General features: G+C 42.6%; 1 protein-coding gene across 2 annotated transcripts in view; it reads right to left on the bottom strand.

Annotated features, from left to right (window-relative positions):
* EPC1 (enhancer of polycomb homolog 1) overlaps positions 1–19,795 on the bottom strand; it is a 62,624-nt gene extending 42,829 nt beyond the window's left edge. The window contains exons 1-2 of one of the 2 annotated variants that reach the window (XM_069958979.1): positions 19,721–19,795; positions 19,275–19,485 (exon numbers count right to left, since the gene is read on the bottom strand). The gene's annotated coding sequence lies outside the window, so the exon portion shown is untranslated. Of the gene's footprint in view, positions 1–19,274; positions 19,588–19,720 lie in introns of those variants that run through there. The other variant, XM_069958978.1, reaches the window with a different exon arrangement.
* Positions 19,796–20,397: the final 602 nt, after the last annotated feature.

Here is a 20,397-nt window from a genome sequence, read left to right as displayed (position 1 = left end):
GACATGACTGGGGGGGTGAACTAGGCCACCAGGGACATGACTGGGGGGGTGAACTAGGCCACCAGGGACATGACTGGGGGGGTGAACTAGGCCACCAGGGACATGACTGGGGGGGTAAACTAGGCCACCAGGGACATGACTGGGGGGTGAACTAGGCCACCAGGGACATGACTGAGGAGTTAACTAGGCTACCAGGGACATGACTGAGGGGTTAACTAGGCCACCAGGGACATGACTGAGCAGTTAACTAGGCTACCAGGGACATGACTGGGGGGGTTAACTAGGCTACCAGGGGCATCACTAAGGATTCAAATCAGGTACAAGGGGCATCACAGAGGGTTAACTACAATAGCAGGGGCATTAGGGGAACAATACTTTGCCTTGTTCGGGTGCTGCAAACCCCCGCTACTAACTGCCGCGCACGGTATAACATTGAGTGCGGCCCTCGAATGATTTTATTAAGGCCCGACCGGCCAGGGCCGGCGTCAGCACCCGGCTAAGTAGGGCAAATGCCGGGGCCCCCAGCTCCTCTAGGGGCCCACTCCCGTTTGTTACTACATTTTTTTTGTTAGTAAAAAAGAAAAAAAAGTGTAGTAACAAAGGGGACTGGGCCCCTAGAGGCCGCATGTGACAGTTAGGGGCCCGCCGATCCATACTGGGGCCCCCGAGCACCTGTCTTCCATCACAAATCTTCCCTACAGCCGAGTAGGAAAGAGGACCTTTGAGTCTGAAGGACCTTTGATGATGTCACGGGTCATGTGATCGGACACATGACCTGATAGAGGGCAGCACGGTAGGCTCTGCAAACTAAGTGTCCTGTATGTGCTGGTTCTTCTACTTGTTTTGTGTATAGAGGTCCTGCTGTAATATATCTATATCTATTACAGCAGGATATATATATATATATATATATATATATATATATATATATATATATATATATATATATATTACAGCAGGACCTCTATACAGAAAACAACTAGATATCTGTATCTATCTATCTATCTATCTCCTATCTATCTATTTCCCTATCTATCTATCTATCATCTATCTATCTATCTATCTATCTCCTATCTATCTATCATCTATCTATCTATCTATCTATCTATCTATCTATCTCCTATCTATCTATCTCCTATCTATCTATCTCCTATCTATCTATCTATCTATCTATCTATCTATCTATCTATCTCCTATCTATCTATCATCTATCTATCTATCTATCTATTTCCCTATCTCCTATCTATCTATCTCCTATCTATCTATCTATATATCTCCTATCTAACTATCTCCTATCTATCTATCTATCTATCTATCTATCTATCTATCTATCTATCTATCTATCTATCTCCTATCTATCTATCTATCTATCTCCTATCTATCTATCTCCTATCTATCTATCTCCTATCTATCTATCTATCATCTATCTATCTATCTATCTATCTATTTCCCTATCTCCTATCTATCATATGAACATGGTGAGACCTCTAGTTCTCCTATATTCAGGCCCTGCAGTGATATACAGTGTGTGTGTGTGTGTGTGTATATATATATATATATATATATATACACACTGTATATCACTGCAGGGCCTGAATATAGGAGAACTAGAGGTCTCACCATGTTCAGCACCAGCATGATATATATATATAATCCTGTGACTGGGTCTGACTCCTCCAGAGTCCTGACTACTGCAGAGATCAGGAGATACAGGAGGAGAAAGATACTCAGCAGCCGCATGTTTCTTCTGCTGCAAATCTTTCCTCGTCTGTCTCTCCATGATTTGCTCCTCAAAGGGGCCCGCTGAGGCTCTGTCGCCAAAGGGCCCACAAAAAGCTGGAGCCGGCCCTGCGACCGGCCCTCGACATGGAAAAGGTTCCCCACCCCTGCTTTAGGACAAGGATGGGGAACCTCTAGCTGTTGCTAAATTACAATTCCCATCATGCCTGGACAGCCAAAGATATAGCTTTGGCTGTCCAGGCATGATAGGAAGTGTAGTTTTGCAACAGCTGGAGGGCCGAAGGTTTCCCATCCCTGATTTAGGAGATTAGTCATCCAGTTCTGTAGAATAGATAATGTAGAATGGAGTTAATCTACAATAAATTTTACCAAACTCAAATCTAATGAATCAGCCATTGGATTCATCTAGTCTTGTAAAAGTCATTTCACTTACCAAGTGCTGTGATTCCCTGGAGATGTCTGGAAGACGACAGCACAGTCTCCCTCCAGACCTCCCAAGTGTATAAATCTGGGCTGTCAGTTTCCAAATCACAAGCAGTGTATACATATCTGCTCTGCCTGTGATCCCTAGGGGTCGATTTACACAGAAAGATTATCTGGCAAAGATTTGAAGCCAAAGCCAGGAATGGATTTGAAAAGAGGAGAAATCTCAGGCTTTCCTTTATGACCTGATCTCAGTTTAGTGTGTTCCTGGCTTTGGCTTCAAATCTTTGGCAGATAATCTGTCTGTATGAATGGACCCTTAAGGCCCTATTGCACAAAACAAATATCGGCTAATAATAGTGTTGTGTAATAGAAGGCAACAATCAGCCGACATGAGCAGTGTCGGCTGATCGTTGCAGTTGTTTGTCTTTCAACATATTGAAAGACAAACGACTAATAAAGTAACAATATGCTGCAGTTCCTCCATGGAACAGGAGCGGCGGTAGCAGACTGTTGCTATCTGCTATGGGCTGCCCGTACGATCTAGCGATCACCCGGGCGCCCCCCGCGGCCCCCTCTGCATTCACTCGCTGCCGCTGCGTGTAATAGCGACAGCAGCAAGCAGGGAACGAGGAGCAAACGAGCGTTGACGGCGCTTGTTTGCTCCTCTCAGTCACCCCGTGTAATAGGGGCTTTAGGGTCCAATTACACAGTAAGATTATCTTGCAGATTATCTGCCAAAGATTTGAAGCCAAAGCCAGGAATAAATTTGAAAAGAGGAGAAATCTCAGTCTTTCCTTTATGACCTGTTCCCTGTTTATAGTCTGTTTCTGGCTTTGGGTTCAAATCTTTGGCAGATAATCTGTCAGATAATCTTTCTGTGTAAATGGACCCTTATGGTGCGTTTACACAGACAGATTTATCTGACAGATCTTTGAAGCCCAAACCAGGAACAGACTATAAACAGGGATCAGGTCATAAATAAAAGACTGGGATCTATCCTCTTTTCAAATCCATTTCTGGCTTTGGCTTCCAAAATCTGTCAGATAAATCTGTGTGTGTAAACGCAGCATTAGGGCCCTATTCCACGGGACAATTATCGTTCGCATAATCGTTAACGATAAACGATCCAAACGACCGCTATTGCGAGAGACCTGAAATCGTTCACCTATTTACATGGAACGATAATCGTTACTTATGAACGTTCTTGCGGTCGTCTTGTCATCGCTATTGCGTTCGTCACTACTGCGAACGACCGAATGACATTTTATTCAATGCGAACGAGCAACGATAAAAATAGGTCCAGGTCTTATTAAACAATCAACGATTTCTCGTTCGGTCGTTAACTGCTATTCAAACGAACTATTATCGTTTAGATTTGAACGATTTAACGATAATCTGAACGATAATCGTCCGGTGGAATAGGGCCCTTAGGGTCCTTTTACATTAATCAATTTGTAGGCCGGTGGCCACAAACGAGCACTGATCATTGAGATTAGTGGTGCCTTTACACGGCACAACAGATTGAGCAGCCGGGCTGCACAAAACATCCCTGTGTAGTTCATGCAGCCCTGTATACTGTAGCCCATGTATACTGTATATCTGTGCTGTCAGTTTCCAGATCACAAGCAGTGTATACTTACCATCCACGCTGCTTGTAATTCGGCATCGGGCTCTCCAGTCCTCTAGTTGTATCTTGAGGCCCCAGTTTGATCCTGCTGTCAATCATTTAGGAGGAGGTAGATCCTGAATACACAGCGGCTGGACGGGAGAGCCAGAGAACAGGATGCCGGATCACAGCAGCAGCGCACTATGTAAGTATGCACTGCTGTGACCTGGAAACTGACAGCATGCATAGATCCGTGCTGTGTCAGTTTACCGTTATCGGCCTCACATCCCCTATTTACAAAGGAAGATGTACAGATGATAATGATAAATTTTGAAGTACGCTCTAAAGACTTGATCAACCAAGGATCGGGTGGTTTTCCTGTCCTCAGCCGATCACTTTTACTTTTAATAATAATCTGATAATCTGCCTGTGTAAGGGTACGTGCACACTACAGAATGGCAACGGAAAACCTGTTGCGCATTCCGCAGCTCGCACCCGCTCGTGGACTGAGGGTGTAAGCTGCGGAATGCGCAACGGGTTTTCCATTACCATTCCATAGTGTGCACGTACCCTTAGAGGCTCTTTAAGAATCATGAGCTGGTCGTTAGATCTGACTCTCTGATCACGGGTCTGTTCAGCACAGTGCCCCCTTTTTTTTCTCCTCATCTCTTCTCAGAAAGCAAAGCATGTGATGGACGGTCTTCGTATGTTCTTCGTATTACTCAACTCAGTGTTTCTGCCCCTTTGTTCAGTGTTCAGTTTAGGTCTCAGCACCCAGATCTCTACTGCAGAGACATCAGACATTTGACAAACAGATGGATAGAGGAAAAGGACCCATTGAAATCACGTGTGCCTAAAGGGGTACTCCGGCGAAAATCTTTTTCTTTTAAATCAACTTGTTTCAGAAAGTTATATAGATTTGTAATTCTATTTAAACATCTCAAGTGTTCCAGTACTTATCAGCTGCAGGACATACAGCAGCTGATAAGTAGTGGAACACATGAGATTTTTAAATGAAAGTAAAATTACATATAACATTCTGAAACCAGTTGATTTAAAAGAAAAAGATTTTTGGCCAGAGTATCCCTTTAATAGCTATGTAAGGCGTTAAACCCAAGGTATAATTGCCTTGGTTTACTAGGTGAATGTGTCCAAAGTATTGGTGGCCGTTCAGGTTCCCAGACACAGAACCATTCCTAAACTGGCCATAGACTAAAATCTTCGGAACCAGCTGACCACCTATTGTATGGGGGGTCTCCTGATTCTTCCCAATGGTGGATGTAGAGGAAGAGAGTAATCAGACATGGTGGATTTCATCCTTATGTCCTCAAGGAGATAAGCCGCTGTGCCTGTGATAGTGGTCTAGCAAAGACTTTGTCCCCTTTCTCTAGTTAGAATACATGCATGCTTGGCCAAGCTGAGAGTGCATGTGTATACAGAGATATTAGGTTATTCAAGCACATGCGTTTGTTACCATATAAAGTATGTAGCTGCTAGAAGACATTTATACACCAGCCTTACTTCCCGAAGGAACAAACATGGACATGTTACAATAAGAGATGAACGAACCTGAGGAAAGTTTGCACAAACCCGAATGATCGGCATTTGAATCCCGCTGCCTGAAGTAGTTGGATGCAGTCCGAGAAAACATGGATACAGCCAAAGGTTCGCTCATCTCTAGTTAGGGTATGTGCACACTGCAGAATATGCACAGAGACTTCAAGCGGATTCCGCTGCTCGGCCTCCGCTTATTCCGTACATACCCTTACAATCTAAAATGCCCAATCCTGCTTTCCCAAATGGCATATGTTTGAGGCAATCCCCTACACATTATGCCTTTCATTTATCTAATATGTCATGTTCACAGCCATACATCATGCTTTATAATGGAAGCTATAACAATGTTCTGGATCCGGCAGCATCAGCTCCCAGTTGATACAATTTGATTCCACCAAAGTGTCTGTTTTGTCCAAGCTATGGAACGGAGGGATGTGAAGAGGAGCCTAATGCTCTAGTCACATCATGTTTTTGGGCTGGGTTGCTGGAATACACTTGTACAAGGAAAAATATATATATAAAAAAATAATAATAATAAATTAGGGTAACAGGACAACTGTAGTCAGTAGCAAACTCTGTCTGGTCTGACTTTTTCAGCAATGTTTTGCTCAAGTCACCATCATTGTAGGAAGTATTTCACTACTATATGAAGCTAGAGTGCTGTACCTGTTCACTAGGCAGAAATAAGGGCCCTATTACACGGGACGATTATCGTGCGAAAAATCGTTATATCGTTCGAATTTAAACCATAATCATTCTGTGTAATTGCAGGCAACGATCGAAAAATCGTTCATATGTCGTTGATCGTTATTTAGATCTGAACCTAAAATTATCGCTAATCGTTCGCTGTAATTCCACATTCGTTCGCTCACGTTCTGCATTTGTTCACTAATCGTCCAGTGTAATTGCACATTGTTCATTGTTTTGCTGGTATCAGAAGGAATAAGCGATCATAGTAACAATCGGAACGAATGGCCATCGTTCTGTGTAATATGGTGAACGATTTCAGGTTAACGATAAACAATCTAGTTTGTGATCGTTTATCATTTAAAATCGCTCCATGTAATAGGACCCTTATGCTGCGTTTACACAGAACGATTAACGTTCGAATCTTCGCAATAACGATCCCATTTGAGCAATAATCGTCTCGTGTAAACACAGCAAACGATCAAGCGAAGATCGAGAAATCGGTCATTTTGATCTTTCAACGTGTTCTCAAATCATCGTTGGTCGTTTGCTAAAAATTTGCAGATCGCTTCGTGTAAACATTCTTTCACCGATTCACCCTATGTGGGAGATGGGGTTAAGCAATCTTAAAACGATCGCATTAACGAAATTTCCAAACGATATATCGTTCTGTCGTTGTTACTTCGAAATCATTAATCGTTCGATTGGGCGAATTATGGCTCTGTGTAAATGCAGCATAAGACTATAGCATTAAAAAAAAACCAGGACAACAGTGCCTTCTTGTGGACAGATTAGGAGAATTACAGGCACTTGTTGCAGCTGAAAATTAATCATCCACTTTTTTTCCAGTCCAACCTCTCTCCATATGTCCCAAAAGACAGACATTCATTCTGGAGTTTTATAGATGAGAAACAATGGTCATTCATGGATGTGAATGGCCTCTGTGCAGGGGGGTGTGAGCCCTTACATTGAGGAACCCTCAGGGGTATAAGCAGACATAGCTCCTAGAAGCCTGGTGCAGCACAAAGCTTATCTTTTAAAGGAACACTTCTAGAAAATACACAGAATAATTCCTAGGCCAAGTTATTGTGTTTGGGCCCCGTCAGCGCTGAAGTGTTCTGCAGTGACAAGTATTGTACATTAGACGACTAGGGGAGGGCCTGAAGGGGTCTTTTTACTTTCTCATCTTATGCTACGTTTACACGGAACGATAATTCGCTCGATCCCACAAGTAATGATGTCGGAGTAACGTTTGTTTTTTTTTATAATGATCAGCGTTTAGACGGTACAATATATCGTACGGAAAATTTGTTTTGCGATCGTTTAAGCCCATCTCACACATAGGGTAAATCGTTGAAAGACTGTTTACACTAAACGATCTGCGAATTTTTTGTGAATAATCAACGACGATTTGAGAACTTGTTGAAAGATCAAAATGAACGATTTCTCGCTCGTTGTTTGATCGTTAGCAGTGTTTACACGTACGATTATCGTTCGAATTCGATCATTATCATGCGAATTTGCACGATAATCGTTCTGTGTAAACACAGCATTAACTAGCCAATGGGTGGGGGTCTGGATTGCAGTCCATTTATGAGAACAGAGGTCAGCTGTCTACAGAGTGAATGGTACGGCAGTAGAGATGAGCGAACCTGAACTTTCGGCATTTGATTAGCAGTGACTGCTGAAGTTGGATAAAGCCCTAGAGCTATGTGGAAAACATGGATATAGTCATTGGCTGTATCCATGTTTTCCAGACAACCTTAGAGCTTTATCCAAGTTCAGCAGCTCCCGCTAATCAAATGCCGATCGTTCAGGTTCGGATGGACTCGAACCCGAACCCGGTTCGCTCATCTCTATGCGGCAGCGATCATGCTCAGTTTCTTCTCCATTCATTCTCTATGGGACTTCTGAACACTGCTGAGGGCTAAACTTATGAAGTCCCATAAACAGTGGGATAGGAGGACATCCAACTTTAAAGGGTTACTCCAGCAACAACAACAAAAAATTTTTTCACAAGTCAACTGGTACCAGAGATTTGTAATTTACTTTTAATAAAAAAAATCTCAAGTCTTCCAGTACTTATCAGCTGCTGTATTTCCTGCAGGAAGTGGTGTATTCTTCGCAGCCCGGAGAGCAGGAGAGGTTTTCTATAAGGATTTGCTACTGCTCTGGACAGTTCCTGACATAGACAGAGGTGGCAGCAGAGAGCACTGTGTCGGACTGGAAAGAATACACCACTTCCTGCAGGACACACAACAGCTAAGAAAGAACTAGAAGACTTGATATTTTTTTAAATACAGCTTAGACAATCAGTTACACCCCACTGCGAGCAGTGTTGACCCATCTCTTAACAGTCCACAGACTGAAACACTGTCTATAGACTGTCAAGGTGGTGGTGGCCACCACTACTATCATCGTGGCATTAGCCTCTCCTTGTGGAGAACTGGCGATTAGCGTTGAGCGCAGATGCCAAACTGTTTGGGTTCTGCAACTTTCTCAGAACATTCTGCATTTGACTTTGTGTGGTAGCAGAAGTTGGATGCAGCCTTAGGGCGTCCTGGAAGACATGGATACAGCCATAGGCTTTCCTGGCAACCCTAGGGCGGCATCCAACTTTTCCGAGTGTTCAGAGAATGGTGCTGAACCCAAACAGTTTGGCATCTCTAACACTACCGGTTACCACCCTGTTGACAGTCCAAGCCCTCATTACCATATCAGTGCTGAATGGTACCAATAGCTCTAAAAGCCTTAAGGCTATGTGGAAATCATGGATATAGTCATTGGCTGTATCCATGTTTTCCAGACAACCTTAGAGCTTTATTAAAATTCAGCAGCCCCCGCTAATCAAATGCCAAACGCGGTTCGCTCATCTCTACTAGTGATCAAGGGACTAAAGAAGAAAAAAAAAAAACAACAAAAAAACAAAACACGTGGTCAGCCCCCATGGCACTAACTACGGCACTGACAGCAAATCCCCCACCCCGGACAGCTGCTCGCACCAGCGCCCCCTTCTAACCAGCGTATTCATACTCGCCTGGCCCGGTGTTCATTCTCCCAGCTCAGAGAACAAAGTAACATTGGGGGACTGCGCCAAGCTGGTTGGGTATATAGGGGTCGGTGGAGACTGTACAGGATTCATAGGGGCCCCATAGCAAAAAAATAAGATATATGGGGGGAGATTTATCAAATTAGTGTAAAGTGAAACTGGCCCAGTTGCCCCTAGCAACCAATCAGATTCCATCTTTCATTTTCCAAAGAGTCTGTGAGGAATAAAAGGTGGAATCTGATTGGTTGCTAGGGGCAACTGAGCCAGTTTCACTTTACACCATGTTTGATAAATCTCCTCCTATAAATGTATTTATTATACTTGTAATGATTGAAAACTTCTTATTGAACAATGCTGACTGTCGTAAACAGGATTTCTCACAGGACTGACCTTCCTTCCTGTTTTCAGGGTTACACAGAACAGAGTACAATGTATCCAAGCTGCAATTTAGAAAGCAAGCACAGCAGTTTCCTCTGAGGACACTGCCCTCTTATGGCAACCCCTAAAATTCAGCTGATAGGAAATAAGAAGCGAGGCCTGGTCCCTTACTTCATTAACTTCATGTATGGTATTGGCTTATACAATTCCCTCAGATACGAGGAATAACCTAGATACTTACACAGTGATAAGTATGCCAAATAAAACATTTATAGCGTAAGGAGAAAATGCAATAAAAGATTATATAAGGTTTGTTTTGTAAATGAAGCCATTGATAGCAAACTGCACGATTCCAAAATGTAAAAAGCTTTACTGTTTCCACGCGGCTCCATGGAGGTAAATCATGGTAATACAATCACATTAGATCAGGCGGGTCAAACTGGCAGCCCTCCAGCTGTTGCAAAACTACAATTCCCATCATGCCTGCAATGTTCAGCAATATACAGACCGCAGGGCAAGCACAGAATAGTTGACTCCTATTCACATTATAAGAATATACTGACTAGTAAAAAGTGGGGAGTATTGTAGTATGAACCTGGACAAGCATGTCAAGTGTGTTTCAAGGCAGTTGTCTGATAACAGTAATATATTTTTATATATATATATATATATATATATATATATATATATATATATATATATATATATATATATATATATATACACACATATACACACACTTTAATCTTTTCCTCCCCATCCCCCTTAGGCCATGTTCAGACCTCATAAGAGACCGGCTGTTCCCTGACCCAGCCTTAGAAAAGATCATCCCAGTAGTACCGGCCAGATGATCTTTAGCGCAGCTGAGTTCTGATGCGGGCGCAACAGTGCGCGCCCGCATCAGAACTCTCCACTGCACACAACGGAGCGTGTGGCCGGAGCCGCTCACTCCACTGTGTGCCCTGACAGCTTTTTCTGCAGCCGCTATTCATTGAATAGCGGCCGCAGAAAACTGACACGTCAGTTTCTTGCAGCGCCGCTAGGGATCCCAGCCGGAGTGTATACCATGTGTATACACTCCAGCCGCGATTCCATAGACGGCAATGTAACATATATTTTCGTATTAATCACGGTCGTTGTTGCAACCAGCAACAACGGACGTAGCTTTACGAAAATATACATAGTGTGAACATAGCCTTAAAAAGGAAATATTACAGTAATGCTCACAATAAACTAGATGGAAGAAAGACTGACAGTACAGAATTATAAGCGCACTGAACCACCAAGCCCATCCACATACCTGTAGCAGCATGTCCTGGCAAAATGTGCAGTTGTCAGACATTGAGATCTAGTTACATCAAACCATGTGGCCCGTCTGCAAAACAGGCGCTATGTAATGTGGCAGCTATGGCAGCAATGTTAGCAGCAGCCTCAGCAAATGTACAGGATTATGCGCTCCCAATGCAAACCCTAATGCCCGCGACTGCCCTCTTGTTTAGCAGCTGCTCTCCGCGTCCTCCTCTACAATGATAATACATTTTCAACTGTATAATATCTGCATATAGTTCTTGTTTAGGCCGTGTTCACATCCACGCTCATAAACAAGTTGGCCAAACCTGACAATTTAGAAGGAATTAATCAACTTTCATAGAAACAAAGAAGATTGTTGGAAGAAAAAGCCCACCTGGTCCATCTAGTCTGCCCTTATAATATTTCCTTTTTTCTCAGGATAGCTATATGTTTATCCCAGGCAGGTTTACATTCAGTTACTGTAGATTTACCTACCACATCTGCTGGAAGTTTGTTCCAAATATCTACTACTCTTTCAGTAATGTTTTCTCATGTTTCTCTTAATCTACACCGCCCCCCAACTAACCTTAGATTGTGTCCTCTTGTTCTTGTGTTCAATGTTTCCCTCCTTAAACTTATTTAGGCCTTCAGGTTTCCATCATGTCCCCCCTTTACCTTCTTCCTCCAGACTAAGGATGGTCCGAACCTGCCGAACGCTCGGCATCAGATTCCCGCTGTCTGCCCTCTCTGTGCAGCGGGTGTATACAGCGGGAGGACCGCCTGGAAAACTGGGATACAGCCTATGGTTATGGCTGTATCCCAGTTTTCCAGGCGGTCCTCCCGCTTTATCCACCCTCTCCATGGAGAGGGCAGACAGTGGGAATCATTTCCGAGGGTTCGGGTTCGTACGAACCCAACCCGAACCAGGTTCGGACCATCCCTACTCCAGACTATAGGGAACTGGACACAGTAGCTGGACTAGAGCTCTATACAGCGGGATCACAATCTCCCTCTTCCTACTGGTTATACCTCTAGCTATACAGCCCAGCATACAATTTGCGTTCCCTACGTACTGGTTATTCATTGTGTGGTGTCAGATATCACTAACCCTAAATCCTTCTCTTCTGAAGTCTTTGCCAACACAGAACTGCTATTATGACACTGTGTATGGGAGGCTACTGACCCTCCTATGACAAATGATGTAGCAGAAGAGAAGGTTGGATTTTCACTGCCCAATCCCTTTGTTCTAAGAGGCAATCCTCCCCTCTCAAAGCAGAATACATGAATATCTGGCCGAGGCCTAATGGTTTATACATATGAAATATCTATCACATAGACTAAAGTTTGGTTGACAGTTATCACATGTATTGTTACCTTTGCATTAAAGAGGGGAGTTTTACTATTACTTTTGCTCCATACAATCTAAGTACAAACTAGTTCCTCCCTCAATGCAGATTTAAACTACACACTTTGGGTTGGTTCACACTACAGAATCCACGCGGATAAATTCCGTCGGATTCCGTCGCTTGTAAGCATCTCTGAAGGCTTCATAGACACCATTCTATGGCTGTGCGGATTCCACATTCCGCCAAAACAATTGGCATATAGTATGATAAAGAACAAGGAGAGTCCAGATGATAACACACTAAAGATATATAGAGACAGTGGCGTAGCTACCATAGAGGCAGGGAAGGCGGTTGCTATGGGGCCCATGGAGGGAGGGGGTCCAGGGAAGATAAGAGCCTCCTGTGTTCTTTTGCTTAACCCCTTATTTACTGCAGTGTGTTAGTGACCCAGTGTTCTCTAACATGCTGCAAAACCAAAAAAGGGTTAATACAGAAGACAATTAGCTCTCTGTCTGACTACTCTGATAACCTCTGACCTCTGTTCTCTGAGTTCCTGCAGAGGTCAGGGGTTATCAGAGCGAATTGTCTTCTGTATTAACCCTTTTTTGTGTTGCAGCATGTAAGAGAACACTGGGTCACTTACACACTGCAGTAAATAAAGGGTTAAGCAAAAGGTAGTCTTCTTTTGCACCTATGTATATAACCATAGGATTCTGCCTCTGGCCACAAGAGAATTTTTTTTTGGGCCACACCACCGAATATGTATGTGTGTGTGTAATTATATATATATATATATATTAGTGTGTAGGGGAGGGGGGGGGGCATACAGTTTTTTGCTATGGGGCCCCATAAATCCTAGCTACGCCCCTGCATAGAGATAAAGGGTAAAAAAAAGTTTCGTCATGTGGGCATAATAGGGGTGAGAGAAAGGCCTAAGGGGGCCATACTATAACATATCTATACACAGTTTCCCTTAAAAAATTTAATAAAGTATACCTACCCTAAAAGAGGCCACCCAGTCATAAACCTGGTAAGTTTTCCAGGATTTCCTAGGTCTGCATTTATCTTCTCTATTCGCTGGGAGACAAATGCTGAGCTTTCAGGGTTTCGCTAACCTGAATTTACTGTAAATTCACTCATCTCTAGTTTATACAAAGGGTTTTGTGATCTAAACCTGTCCATTTAGGCAGGACGAGCTGGGGGGAGATTTATCAAACATGGTGTAAAGTGAAACTGGCTCAGTTGCCCCTAGCAACCAATCAGATTCCACTTTTTATTCCTCACAGACTCTTTGGAAAATGAAAAGTGGAATCTGATTGGTTGCTAGGGGCAACTGAGCCAGTTTCACTTTACACCATGTTTTATAAATCTCCCCCATAGTGTGTGATCTATGGTGTATGGTGGCCTCCTGACTCAATGGCAGATGTCATAGGGAAAAGAAGGATAGGACATATTGGATTTCATATGTCCAGTCTTTTTTGTTCTGGGAAGATAAACATCCGCCAGAATGCCTATACAGATAGATAGATACATACACACACGATTCTCTGGCTAAAGCTCACGAAACACATTAGATAACCGTTGTCCAAACCTGCAGATTTCATTGGGACTGGCAGGTGATCCAGGGTATATGGCGGACACCAAACTCTTCCCTGATGTCAACTGGGGAGAAGGATTGGGCAGCTAGATGTCGACATGCCTGATCCTTTTTTTTTTTTTTTTTTTAAACTCGGAGAAGTCGGCAGCCATCTCTCCCTCAGTAAACGCACACTTGGCCTTTTGAGCTTGAGATATCTGGAGATGAAGGGGGAGATTTATCAAACAGGTGTAAAGCAGAATTGGCTCAGTTGTCAATAGCAACCAACCAGATTCCACTTATAATTCCTCACAGATTCTTTGAAAAATGAAAAGTGGAATCTGATTGGTTGCTTGGGGCAACTAAGACAATTCTACTTTACACCAGTTTGATAACTCTCCCCCGAAGTGTTTGTCCTACAGCTAAATCATGTATACGGCCACCTTCACATCTGAGGCCTACCTGCTTGCCGACTATGGGCCCGATATGCGATTGATTGATGTTCTATAGTGTTCCGAGAAACATTTAATAACCTATAGTTTTGTGATATTACTGCACAACACCGGTTGTAGTAAGAGCACAAGTGTTCCCGATGCTCAGCACAGGACAGAACTATGAAGTCGATGTCAGACAACATAATATATTTTCTGAAAACAGGATCATCAGCAGCAGCCATATTGGAAAATGCAATGAATCATATATCACATATAGCAATAGGCAGACTCTGCATGCTTCCCCTTCCCACCACAATGCCCTACATACACGTGATGGTGATGGCTCTACAACAACTAATGCAGGTTACCTACACATCCATGATGGTGAACAATCCAGCATTCAGGGAACTAGCACTCCTTCTAGAAGACACAATACCCAATGATAATTTCCTGATGTTTTTTGTTCTCTGGTGTAATACCCAGGGGGGGCAGCAATGGCAGGAGCACAGCATTCCTGCAGGACGGAGGCCATAGGGTCACACACTGCTGCAAGATTCTTAGACTAAATCACCCTCCTAGCCCCCATCCCCCCCCCTCTGGTAAGGGAAAGATTGTCAGCTGTGCCTACATGAGGAGACAGTCAGTATGTTCTCTAACTACTACGTCGATATACAGGAACGGGTAATAGAGGGGCAAAGGGGGGAAAGAATAACTAGAAGAATATTTTAGATGAATTAAACCGAACCTATTGGGGAACCCAAAGTGCTAATATAAAGACAACTTTTTAAAAGGGTTCTCTGGGCATAGATTTTTTTTTTCACGTATTGCTGAGGTTGCAGAGAAAATAAACTGCATAATTTCACCCAAAGACGTGACAGGAAGACCCCCGGGGGAGCGTGGTAGGTAAGAATAGGTTATTTATTATTTTCTCTGCAACCCCAGCAATATATAAAAACATATGAATGCCCGGAATACCGTTTTAGGCTATGTTCAGACAACATATTATTTATGACAAGAACAGCCATTGTTTGCAATTAAAACAATTTAATGCAAACAACAGACGTTGTTCACACAGTGTATTGAACAACGGCCGCTGTTCAATACGACTGTGGAAATAATTAACATGTCAATTATTTCCAGCCGTTATACATTGAAATCAATGCAATTTTCACTGCAACAACGGTTGTTGTTATTGTGTGCTGAACAATGGCCGTTGTTTATGCAGTGTGTGAACATAGCCTTTAAGAGGCTATCCAGGAAAAATAAATACTTGGCCAGACTGCCGGGGCTGTGGGGGACAAGTCGATAATGCATACTTACCTGTCCCGTTCCTCCACTGCTGCCAGATCCCGGGCTGCCCACTCTGCACCGATTTCTGTGTTTTTTTAGAACATTAGATGACGTTGTGCTCCTATAGGTAACGGCCACTCAGTATGGAGTCTATGCTGAACAACCATTTCAGGCACAAGTGCAACGTCATTGTATGTAATGAAAACACATGTAACAAAGCAAAACAGGTGGCAGGGGAATGAGACAAGTAAGTATGCATTACCAACTTGTCCCCGCAGCCCTGGCAACCTGGCCAAGTAGTCATTTCTTTAAGGTTGTGTTCACACTTAGGTTCCTTTTACACTATTTGGGGCCTTGCAAGGACACAAATGAGTGCACTCAGCGAGATCAGCGCTCATTTGCAGGACCTTCAAGATGCACAATCAATGGCGAGGCTGGGCCGCCATACCAATGGCTGTATTGTTCGTGTGGCCATTAAAATATATTGCTATCGGCCACACACAGGGCAGCCAATAAAGATATATTTTAACACGGCCCAAAAGATGGGATCAGCTGAGGATGGTGTCTTTTCCACTCCTCAGATGATCGCTGGAACTTTTACACCAGCCGATTATTAGCCTAAGGACTGATAATCTGCTTGTGTAAAAGGGCGCTAGATCGTCGCACGCTTACCAAGCCCATACACCATTATCATGCAGCGATGTCTGTGCAGCCTTGTCTTGGTGTAAAGATTATACTTACCTGTCCATACTCCTCCGGTGTTCACCATTTAATGCAGCTGCCTCTGAAGTAACAGGCCGCTCAGCCAATCACTAGCGTTGAGACAACACCGCAGCAAGTGATTAGCTGAGCATCCTGTCACTTTAGAGACGGGTTCAGAAGTGCAGGAGACGGCTGCGGTGAGCAGAGAACACCGGGGGCACCTAGACAGGTAAGTATAACCTTTATCTTTGTTCTTTACCCTAGCATCAGCCGCTGTCCCTGCATTTCTATTACACGTAGCAAAGCGAAGACAGCGCCCTATTATTTTTTAACATGTTAAAAGAGAACAGTAAGCCGATGATCATTTCTTAGGCCGATTGTTCATTGTCTTTATTACATGGAACAATAATCAGATTATCACTCCGTGTAGTAGGGCCCTTAGATCAATGTTAATGGGGGTATCTGAAGACAAATGTCCAAGACAGGGAACGGGGACCTGTGTAGTTTTGATATAGATGGAGGGACACAGGTTCCTCTTCCCCGCCTTGGACATTTGTCTTCAGATTCCCCCATCAACACCGGGGGAAACAAGGATGAATGAAGTAGCAGACGTGACATCTGAAAGATTACGATGACAATGTGATAAACTACCTAGACCCTGTATGGACCCAAAAACATGTTCCGCTATGTTTTTAAGTTCATGTTCAGAAAATGGACATAATATAGCCACTAATGGACTAGGTTATATCCATTAATCTCAATAGACCTGTCTACAATAAAGCTTACCTGTATACTCTGAACATATGGCTCAAAACGAATGTCAAGGGCTTTAAATTTTAGGCCTCTGACCTCAAGGGGTCATTTTTCAGCATATATCTTTCCTGATGTACAATAAAGAACTTATCTGATATTTCTTCTTCAAAGGACAACACTTTTATGCTGCCCGAACCACGAGTCATCTGTACAAACCCCGGCAGCTTCTTCATGCTCCACCATCTTTGATTAATAGATTTGTTTAAGTATATGTAGAGATCTAATAAGGCTACATTCACATGTTCCGCAATGCACTGACCTATTCAATGGTTCCGCAATTGTGGGTCTTTACTAGGACCTGCCTGTTTTTTGTTTTTTTTTGCGGCACTGTCCACAGCCCTATCACATGTACGGAAGTGTAAACAGGCCATTTGGCATTTGATTCCTGGTGGCTGAAGAAGTTGGATGCAGCCCTAGGGATTCCTGGAAATCATGGATACAGCCATAGGCCTTAAGCTGTATTCATGTCTTCCTGGATTCCCTAGGGCTGCATCCAACTTCTTCAGCCACTGGGATTTAAATGCTGAGTGTTCGGGTTCCCCCAAACCTGAACTTACTGTAAGTTCGGCCATCTCTCACCAACATACATCTGATGTGTTTGGCCAACAATGTTTTTACAATAAATATTTGTATTCTGGCAATAAAAATATTATATAGACAGACAGTTTTTTTTTGCATTTGTGAACAGTCGCCAACTTTTTTTTTTTAGGCATTAATGAGCAATGAATTAGCGAGTTATAAAAAAAGAAAAAAAAAGAAAATGCAATCTAATTCACAGAAACTACTAAACACCAATGTTTTCCAGTCCTCAGCATGTCTTAAATTAATCTGAGGATTACACCGAGTAAAGAACTCTCACATAGAGGATTCCAATTAAATGAACAGCCATTTTGTCGGCAGAAGAAAGGGGGGGGGGGGGTGAAAAAAAAAAAAAAAAGTGTTCTTTTGTGTAGTTTATTATACTACATTACACATCGATATTTCTCAATAAACATCGCCAATAGGTTCTATGTGAGATATAAGTGAACGTTCCAAATATAAAGGGAAGAGAGAAACTTTTATTAAGAAAAAAAAAACTAAAAACTTCTAGACCTGATGGTTTGCCTGTTGAGTGGGGGGAGGGGTCAGCAGACATGTAACTATTATCTTTTCGAGAAAACCAAACAAAACTTTTTTTTCTTTCTTTTGCTGGAATTTTCCATCGACGGCCACTTACACAGACATACACAAAAGTGACAACTTTTTTAAAGGCCAACGTTACATAGTATATATATATAATAATATACGTATAAAGCTATAAACAACTAAACAGTAAAACTTATAACCCTGACCCGGCCCACCCCGAGCTGCTGACAAAATGTATCAGGCAGTTCTTGTTGTTCTAGCATTGTCTGGGCAGAAATGCTGATCGGATCAGACTCTAGACTGCGGATAAAATGATAACACAGATACGACCGCCATATAATAAAAAAAAAACTGCAACATTCTGCCCGGTCAGGACACAGACACAATGACATATCTTTAGCACGTAATGTACACTGATCAGATCAAGCCTTGCCCCACCTCTCTACCCTTTCTCTTAGTGTAACTGACATATAAAATTGGTTAAGAGCACCACAGCGCCACCAACACAGATCAATGTATTAAAAAAAAAAAAAAAAAAAAAAAAAAAACTACCACCGTGTGCAAAAAAAAAAAAAAAAAAAAAAAATTTAAAATCCTACAATATATTGCTAATTGTCTTCAGCTCAATAACAATCAGGCCCAGAGGGGAGTATATATCAATATATCATCCCCCCTCCAGTGTCATTCTACACCCAGTCATCGCCATAGAGGGAGTTGATCTTCACAAATAAGAACAGCCACCATTTAGTACCAGCCATAACTTAGAATATAATAAACCTCTTGTGTCACTGTCTCCTCCTTCCTTCCACTTTGCATTAAACAAACGATTCGGAGCATTTAACGCTATGTACATTCACCAGATGTGGCGAGAGCTGAGAATTTTTATTAATCTGTTGATATATTTTATTAAAACTATGTATATGAATGTATATTCCTGTCTAAAGGTTTTATGTTGTTTTTTTTTTGTACTGCAAAACGCACAGCCTAATATTCTACTATTAAAGAGGTAGTAGATATTTATATAAAAAGGTACATAAAAGCAATAAAAACAATAATCATCACACTAACATTATAACGTACTGCAGGGTAGAAACACAATGTAACAATCTGAATTGTTGGGAGTTACACACACACACAAAGTATACTGTAAAAAAAAATTATATATATATTATATCCTATTTCTACCAGATCCACCCACTTTTATGAACAGTTTTTTTGGAGACAGAAGTTGAATTAAAATTCAGGGTGAACTCACCTCTTGACCGGGCGGCGGTGATAAGCCATAGGGAGGAATTATTAAAACAATATAAGAAGAGGAGGAGGATGATGATGATGATGACCTGGGTTCTATCAAACAATTTCCAAGCAGAAGCAGATGGCTTTGCAAACCTCTCCAAATGGCAAGAAGTCCTACTTAGTTCCATGATGTCTGATTACACGGAAGGTTTTCTTCCTCAATCTTCAAGCTTTGTAAGAAGAAGAAGAAGAGGAGGAAAAAAAAAGAAGCCAAAGAAGATTATAGAAGCAGAGGCATAACCACAAGACTCTGGGGTTAACAACTTTGCAATGGCAAATAGGCGGATTGTGATTGGATGGGAGGGCAGTGTCCCTCCAGTCTGCACTATCCTCCCCCCCTCCCCTTCTGCAGCCTGGAAAAAAGGCAGTGTGCCATTTTAAACTCCTATCATACATAACACAAACCTGCTCTTATGTGAAAGCCAAACTATAGCGCCCAGTGTGCACGCCACCTTTGTTCATGATACAATCAGATCCGGCAGATTGATCTGTTTACATAAAGCCTGAATCAATCACACCTCCACGATTTAATCAGATTGCAGTGATGTCATGGAGGGGAGGTGGGGTAATGGGGGGGGGGGAGAGAAGTTGTTACAATGTAACAATATCTGATGCATCGCCCAGGCATTGTTTATTATTTGTAGCCACAGACAATTGGAAGGGAAGGGGGACTTACCTTACCCCTGATCTCTTACCCTGACCCCATCCTGGGGATCAAAAAGAAGTCTATTGTGCACAAGGCTACAGTTTTCACTTACTGGCAAGATTATACCATGCTGCCCACAAACAAAATGGCCATGGGAGTGAGGTGTACAAACCCTCCTCCCCCTGCCTGCCCCTCCCTTCTCTCCCAGGGAAGTGGTAAAGATCAACAATGTGGATCAGCCCCCCCCCCCCCCCTTTCACATAGAAGAAAAAAAAAGTAAAAAAAAAAAAAGCAGAAATGCTCCTTTGCCTTGATTCCGGTGAAAGTTTTTTTCCAGAGATGGATCATTGTTGTAGGAGCCGCCGGTCATGGAGGATTTACATGTATATGCTATTGAAGGGAAAAAAAAAAAACTTCCTGCTTTGCATATTTATGA

This window comes from Dendropsophus ebraccatus, chromosome 2 (assembly GCF_027789765.1).
Source record: "Dendropsophus ebraccatus isolate aDenEbr1 chromosome 2, aDenEbr1.pat, whole genome shotgun sequence".
In the NCBI taxonomy this organism is placed as follows: Eukaryota; Metazoa; Chordata; class Amphibia; order Anura; family Hylidae; genus Dendropsophus; species Dendropsophus ebraccatus.
Note: the sequence above shows the minus strand (reverse complement) of the source record. Positions and strands in the feature narration are given on the sequence as shown.